This window comes from Nylanderia fulva, unplaced genomic scaffold (genome assembly GCF_048542155.1).
Source record: "Nylanderia fulva isolate GAGA-0341 unplaced genomic scaffold, ASM4854215v1 Scaffold573, whole genome shotgun sequence".
NCBI classification, from domain to species: Eukaryota; Metazoa; Arthropoda; class Insecta; order Hymenoptera; family Formicidae; genus Nylanderia; species Nylanderia fulva.
In genome coordinates this window covers 17,882-26,151 of record NW_028190669.1, presented here as the reverse complement: position 1 = coordinate 26,151, position 8,270 = coordinate 17,882, and positions in this window count along the sequence as shown.

Sequence of the window (8,270 nt, the reverse complement as noted above, 5' to 3'; positions counted from 1 at the left end):
TTGTTTTGAAAATGATCACGAGTCTTTTTAGATTAGAACTGCCTTGTCAAGGCGCGCAAGGGTTTTTGACAACAGCTGTGTCTTCTGGTTCGAATTTCCCCAACTGTCACGAGGGATCGGGTTTCGTTCGATAAATTTCCATTTCCCTTTATTGTTTTCTTCTTTTAATATCTTTTAAAAAAGCTTTTTTCCCCTAAATACAGTAGATTTTTCACGGTTGCAAGTGACGACGTTTGGTGTCGCGGTGAATCAATTATCGGAAAAACGGGTCCGCGGACATAAAAAAAAATATATATAAGAGTTTAACAAGGCTTTTAAATAAATATAATTTTGATAAAAGGGCAAAAAGACCAAATCGCGGATGCAATCGTTATCCCAACGAAACTAAATAATTTTTCCCCTTTTAAATTAAATACCCGGGCACAAAGGCACCAAATTTTATTGGACACGGCCAAGATTTTTTAAAAAAAATAATCTAATTTGAATTTTAAATTTAAACCCCTTTAACCCCCCCCGGAAAAATAAATAAATCAGAGAAAAATTGATCCCAAATCGGAATCGGGAAACGAACCCCAGACCTTTTGCTTGCCCGGGGGATTCTTTCCAGTGGGTATTTAGATCCTTTCGATTTAACTTTTTTTGTTTTATATATTTAAGTTTGGGAAACAAACCTTTTTAAGCCGGTGTATCAAAAAATTAAAAGTTTTAACAAGGGTCGATTCCCCTTCACATTTTGGATCTATATTTTTTTCTTGGGATATTTTTTTATTTTCCGTAGGGGGGTTTTTAAAGGGGGTATTGAAATTAATCCAAAATGAGTTTTTAATTTAAAAATCTTTTGGCCTGTCCAGTAAAATTTTGGTGCCTTGTGCCCGGGATTTAATTTAACGGAAAATTTTTTAGTTTCGTTGGGTAACGCTTGCATCCCTTTTTCTCTTGTTGCCCGTTTTAAAAGTTAAATAAAATAATATAATTTTATATAAAATTTTAATACAGGTGATTCATTTTAATCTATCACCCAAAATTTCCGTTTTTATGATTTTTTCGAAAAATGTTTTGACAAAATTAATGGTTTGAAGGGGGGCATAAGAAGGTACCATTTGGTTTAACTTTTTGGGTAGTCTTTTAAGATCCCGTGAAGGGAACCTTCAATTTTAAAGGAAAACCATTTTTTTTATTAATTTCTTGTGTTACTTTGAGAGCTTTCCAAAACACTCAAAAAAATTTTTTATTAAGTATTTTTTGGGTTTTTAAGGTGCAAATTTTTCAGTTTTAATAAAAAACAAAATCTTGGGAAATTCATTTTTTTTATATCCTTAATTTTTATGCACAGAATAATAGAGATAATTGGTGTAAAAAAAAAACCTAGGTTTTAAAGAAAAAAATTTTGTAACGGGTTTTCAATTTTAATTTTTTTTTAAAAAAAACTTGTTTTCTTACACAAATGTTGTCTATTATTTGTGCATAAAAAATATTTTAAAATTTTATAATCAAAAAAAAATATTTCCCCAAGATTTTTATATCAAAAAGACATTTTGTCAAAATACTGCAAAATTTGCAGCCTTTTAAAATCGAAAAACTTATGAAAAAATATTTGTTTAGTTTTTGGGAAAGTCTCAGGTAAGCTACAAGAAAATGTATGAAAAATAGAGGTTTTTTAAGAAAATTTAAGGGTTTCCCTTTAGGATTTCATAGATTATCCAAAGTTAAAACAAGTCCCTCTTATTCCCCCTCGAAACCTACAACTTTTGTCTGAAAAATTTTTCAAAAATTAATAGAAACGAAAATATTTTGGGGGATGATTAAAAAGAATCACCGTTATGTATATAATATATATAATTTTTTACGTCCCCGACCACCCCTTTGGTTACTCGAAAAAATGTCGCGCGCACTCAAAAATCTACACCCGGAAAAGAAACACTCGGTAAAAAAAGCAATAACTTTTATTAGAAGCCAAAAAACCCGTAGCGATAAAATATATAAGTGCATTAAAACTTAAAGCAAAAAATCCGCCGACAGGTCAAAAAATACGTCCTCACCGCACGCAGCTAGACCAAAAAAAACGACGATAACTAACAGCTTCTTGCGAGATAAAAATCCTGATAGAAGACCCTGATAGAAAACCCTGATAGAAGCCCCCGATAGAAGCCAAAAGAAAAATCCTGCGATCGTATAAACAGGGTGTTTGTCAAACCGGGGGGGACACGGACAAAACTTTCCCCCTCCTCTTAAAAAAGTCGTCCCCCAAATTAATTCAAAAAGGACGTCCAGAACATTCCTTACAGGGAAACCCGCGAATACACCCCCGGGGACTCCTTTCTCCCGAATCTTTCCAGGGGACAACAATGCCCCACCACTTGGGTCCAATCGACTTATTGATTCCAGGAATTTTCCTCAAAAATCCCAAAAAAACTTAGGCAGAGGGGGGAAAATCCGTGGATCCCCAAAGCCTTTTTAAAAAGGGCTCCTCACCTCTGCCTCGGCATTTGCCCCAAGCCCCGGAAAAAACCACGGATCAAAAAACCACGGGTGAGGGGTCTTCGTCCCTTTTTTTTGAGGGGGTCTTCATCCCTTTTCTTTCACTTCACAGGTCCTTTTTTTTTTTTGTTGCCAAAAAAATTTCCCCCGAAAACAAATCTTACGGCAAAAAATTGAAGAAAAAATTTTTTTAAAAATACAAGTAAAACCCGTGGGTTCCGATTTTAATGCATTTCGTATAAAAGGAGCTAATCATCCCAATGCACAATTTTCATTTGGTTTTTTTTGACCCTTTTATTCCAAAAACCCCATCGCTAACTTTTTTTTATTTTATAAGGCCCTCCCAATTTCTTTGTAATTTTGGAGATTTGCCTTTTTTCTCTTGAGGGTTTTAAAAAATACTTTTTTACCATTTAAAATCTTTCCCATTAAGATATGTGTATTTTTGAACGAAAATTTAAGATTCAAACGCTGACTAGCACTTCTGTGAATATTGTAACTTTTCCCTCAATCTGTGTACTTTTGGAAGAAATTTTCTTTTTTCTAGGAGGGCTCCCTCGAATAAAACCAAAAGGTAGTTTAAGTCTCGGCGAAATACAAATTTACAGGGGAAGCACCCCAGCTTCTGTTTCAAGAACGATATGCCAACAAAACTATGAATCCAGTCATCCCAAACCTTTCGATCTTTTTAAAAAAATTTAGCCAAGTAATAAAATCGTTTGGTGGAGTTCTACCTGCCCCCTCGGGTGAGGATGTGACATAGTCCTGTCTTCCTAACCTAAAAGTGTGTTACTCTTGAAAAAATTTTGATTCAAAAATTTTTTCCTTTATCGGAGCATTCCAAAGGGAACTCCAGTTGGAAACCCCAAAATTGTTTCACAAAACTCAGCTACCTTTTTTCTTTAAAATTTTTTTTTGCAAAAGCCTCTAACCCCTTGTTTAAACAATCAATAAAATAACAAATATCGATTTCGCTGTGGTAGTCGGGAAAAGGGCCAAAAGGAATCCATTTTACCCTCCAAAGGAAATCCGCATCAAAAATTGAAGAGGTGACTTCCCTTTTTTCCCGATGGACCTCTCCTTTACAAAACCTTTCAGGGAAGGCACCAATCCTCCACTATTCTTTCATGGGCCCAAAAAACGCTTTTCGGATTTTCCCCTACGTTTATTTTCCCAAAAGGCCCCCAGAGCCGAATCATGAGCCCCCCTCCCAAAAATTGATTGATGAAGTTCTTAGGAAAAAAATCTGGAAAAATTTTGATTTTAAGGTTAGGGGTTCCATCTTTATAAAAATTCCATCTCTAAAACCAAAGCATCCAGTAGGGCCAAAAAAAATTTCGCAGAAATTCTCATTAATTTTTTTGCAAACAGGACGTCTTTAATTTCTTTCCCCTTTAAAGGAAAATTGAAATAAAGGATCTTTATTTTTTATTCCGCCCTTTTTTCTGAACTTTTTCTCCAAGATAATTCAGCAACAGAATTTCTTTCAATTTTTTCTTTGGCCATAAAACAAAACCCAGTTTGAACAAGGGCTTTGAAAACCATCAGCATTCGTGCGTCTCCTTTTTGATGTATTTCGAAATGTACTGTTGCAACTCTCTAGCCTCGATAATTGTCCTTCTAAAACTTTGAATGACAAAAGCCCTCTCAAAAAAAAATATGATCCTTGAATTTGGGAATTTTCCTTTCCCTATGATAATGATGAAAGACTTTATTGACCACAATCTAATAAATTTCCTTTGTTAAGCAATAATTCTTTTTGCTTTTTCAAGACTCGACTGAAATAAGCGATGACTTTTTTGAACCATTTTTAAAATTGCGATAAAACCCCCCCTACCCTGATTTTAACATCCGTATCCAAAATAAATTGTCCGTGTTCTTCGGAAAAAAATAAATTGGCCCAAGGAAAAAAAAACTTCTTTCAATTCATTGAATGCCTCTTCACAAGATGAATTCCATTCAAAATTTTTCTTGATTTTTTGTAAGAACAAAAACGGTTAGCTATTAAAAAAGAAGCCTTTTAAAAAATTTCCTTAATAAAAACAAAAACCTAGGAAAAACTTTGAAATTTTTTTCCATTTGAGGAAAAGACCAAATTTTTGAGCGAAAATCTTCTCAGGACCGTTTAATTCCATGTTCAGGTAACATACCAAGATTTTTATTCTCTTCCAAAAAAACGAACACTTTTAGGGGTTCCCAAATTTTAAATTTTCTGAGCGAAAACGAAAAGAAAGACTTTCCTCAAATTTCCCTCACCCCTTGAATTTTTCATGAAAAAATCCATCGTCAAAATAAAAAACGATCTTCGTAAAAAATCTTGAAGAACTTTCTCCAAAACCGTTCAAAAGTACGGGGGGGATTGCAAAGTCCAAAAAGGCAGGAAAGTAAATGCCTAACCCCTTTCCCCCAGAGAAAACCTCTTCTCCTTGTTTTGGAGTCCAGCTTTACTTGCCAATCCCGCTCTTTTAGATCCGATGAGAACCAAAAATTTCCTGAAAATTGATCCAAAAAATCTTAATTGAGCAAGGATATGAATCTTTTCCCCGGGCAGAAATTTAGCTTCCTAAGTCGGCAAAATCTTAATGTCCATCTTTTTTCTTTCCATTACGACAGGAGAGACCCACGGATTTTTTGATTCTTCAATACTCCTAGACCTTCATTTTTTAATGATTTTTTTTGATTCCTTCTTAAAAAACGGGGCCTTTTCGTGGAGTTTTTTAAACGGCCTAAATCGAACCCTTTAAAATCGTGTTTTAAAATTCCACAGTTCCCCCAATCAATCCTGAGAAAAAAATCCTGAAAATTTTTAATAAGAAATGGCAAAAAAATCTTTTTTGGAGGAATTCAAATTTTTTGAATTTTCCCCCAAAAAAGCTAAAAAAACAGGGACTGTCCCTTAATAATCGAAAAAAGAAAATTCATTTTTTTATTCTCTTCAAATTTTTCCCAAAATTGGGGGGTTTAAAAACTTTTTCTAGATTATTTTTCAAAAATCTATCCAAAATGAATATCAAATGTTGCAACAATTTTAGGAATCTCTACTTCTGTTTCCTAAATTTAATCAAAACGTTTAAATTTTTATTTAACTCAATTAATTCCCCTGTGGTTTTAAGATAAAATTATTTTCAAATATTTTTTCGTTTTTTCAAAATCCGTCCTTTTAAGAAAAAAACTCGGAACCCCTCTATTTTTAAAACGACAAATTTTTTGTCAATTTCCTTAAATAAAAAATTCTAGTTTACTTTTTCAGCACATTTTAAAACATTTGGGGCTACAGCAATTGCCCACCGCCCGCAAGTTCAAAAACCTTTTTTCCGTAAAAAACGGACTTTAAAAAGGAAGTGCCCCTAGCGCCGCAATGCCCAAAATTCCTTTTTCGCCTTTGGACCGTTCCTTTTAAAAAAATTTATTTTATACGCTTCCCTTTTCCTTAGTTTCTCTTTTGTTTCCTCGTTTTTCTCTTTGTTTTAAATTTATTAAATTTATTAATTTATTATATTTATTATTTTGTTTTTTTTCAAAATTTTTTTTTGGGAAATTTTTTTTTTTTTGAAAAATATTTTCTGAAAACTTTTACTGCCCTGCTTCTCATGGCAGATTTTAATAAAAAAGCTTTCTAATTGAAGGTTCTTTAAAAACCCGTCTGATATTTCAGTAATAAAAAGGCGAAGAAAATTTTTCTTAACTTCTGAGAACATCAGGGTAGGCTAAGCGACAATTTTAAATCCCCCGCCAAGAGAAACCAAAATTTTCCCAAATCTTTTTCTACGATTCGTAAATTGCGGTAATAAGGGTGAGCCGAACCCTCACCGAAACGTAAATTTTAATTTTGGGCTTTAAAAAACCGCGAATCTAAATTTTCAAAACTCCCCCAAAAATTCCCTCCAAAAAAGTCCGCGCTTTTTCCCTTTAACGCGGCAAGGCCAAGGTTTTTGAAACGAATTCCAACCTTTGCTCGCGCAATAAAAACGAAGGGGAATAAAATTTGCGCAAGGGGACACTCCCCTCAAAATTTTGGGTTTGGCTTTTATCGAGCTAAAATTATTTTGTAAAAAATTTTTCGATTCGCTATTTTACTGGGTGTTGTTCGGAATTCTTTATGTGTTTTACTTGTGGGTTTTTTTTCCGATGAGGCGAGTCTTTCCTTAAACGGGGGGCAGTTCCTCGTCCGCTGTTGCAGAAAACGTCAAAAAAATTTAGCTGCTGTTGTGAGCTTCCCCTCGCAATTTCCCATTTTTTCTAAAAGCCCCCTTAAACGTCCAGCGCTCGGAAGTTTTTCCCCTGTTAATCGCCCCAAGTGGAGTCGATGTTGTTCTTTGCCCATCTTGCTCGTGACAAGCTTGCGAACGGTAATCCGGGGGGGAAGCACCAAAGACATCGTAACCCTTTTCACCGCACCCACACACGAAATATTTGTCCCTTTTTACTACGGTTTTGGGTCGTGTTCGTCGAACGATCCCCGGGCGAGCCCCCAAAAAAGTTAAGTCCGCGACCCCCTTCGGATTATCTCGAAGAAAGTCGCGGCATCAAAAATCCACACGCCCGGAAAAGAATACCTCGCGTAATAAACAATAAAATTTAAAATTAGAACCAAAAAGTACGATACAATTAAAATTAGGCATTAATCTTAAAGCAAATATTCCGCCGATAGTGTCGGGATAGTCCCCCCACGACGCTGACCAAAAAAGCATCGAAGCATAAACTTCTTTGCGACGATAGAAGATCCTGATAGAAACCCCGATAGAAGACCCCGAAAAAACCCTAAGAAATCCTAATAGAAATCCTGACGATCGTTAATACAGGATGTATCGCAAACGGGGGGGGACACGGACATAACATTATATAATATATTATATTATATATATATACATTTTGATTTTTTTAATTATCACCGACTAATCTATCGGAAATTTTTGGGGATAGTTTAAAATGAATCACCCTGTATATTATATATATTATTTATATATATATATTTACCCCCGGGTAAATTTTTTAAAATTTTCACCCAAAAATTTTTCCTATTGTAAATTTTTTATTTATATAAAAATTTTTAAAATAGGAAAATAAAAAATATTTACACGTATTACCAGTGTTTATTGCGGGTGGTTTGTTCTCAAATCAGCCAAATCTAAATTTTTTTTGTCAGCAGGAAAGAAAATTTTCCTCGAAGACATTCTTTTCACATTCTTTTTTTTTTCGAGCTTATTTGACTTTTTTTTAAAGAAATGTTTTATCATCTTCCTTTTCAAATAAATGCAATTAAAAATTTAAAAAATTAATATTTTTAAAAACGTAATATTTTTAATTTAATTTATTTAATATGTTAATTTATAAAATCTAATATCAGAAATGTCCAAATCCCAAATTTAAAATGAATTTTAACCTTAAAACCCTATTGGTGGGGGGATTTATGTCCGTTTTTAATTTCTAAAAAATATTTATTTCTACTTCAAATTTGCGCAAATTTTTGAAATTTTTTTCAAAATTTTTTCTAGTCTTTTAGGTCAAAAAAGGTGTTGTTTAAAAAAATTTTTTAAAAAACCCTTTTACAATTTAAAAAACATCAAAAATTTGCCCCCCCTGTACGGGTTCTATGGGGCCCCAAAAAAACCCAAAAACGGGTAAGGGTAATAATTTTTTTTCTGAAAAATTTTTTAATAAAAAACATTTTGTCAGGGGGAAATTTTTTTGTGATTATTTTTTTTTTAATATATGTGTGTGTCATTATAATAAAAAAAATTTTTGGGTTTTTTTAAAAAATCGAAAGAAAAAAAGGGAATCCCAGATGCCCC